Raw genomic sequence first — 284 nt, forward strand, 5'->3', positions numbered from 1 at the left:
TGGCTGGAAAAAAGTTTAGCTCCATCAGAAAGCAGGTCTAATGAAGCAAGTTTATTCTCTACATATAAAAGGCTAAGTTGACCCATGCATGCATGATACATATGAAGATCTTTCTGGCGCCAGTCACACACATGTGTTTCGATCTGTCATTGTCGATCATGAATTTGACAGATTGTTAATTATTATAGAGCAGGGGTGGGCAACCCCTGGCACGCGTGCCAAACAAGGCATATCAGTAACTTTTGCTGGCACACGAAATCCTCTCTTATAATCTTCCATTTATA

Source organism: Myotis davidii, unplaced genomic scaffold (assembly GCF_000327345.1).
Source record: "Myotis davidii unplaced genomic scaffold, ASM32734v1 scaffold259, whole genome shotgun sequence".
Lineage (NCBI taxonomy): Eukaryota > Metazoa > Chordata > Mammalia > Chiroptera > Vespertilionidae > Myotis > Myotis davidii.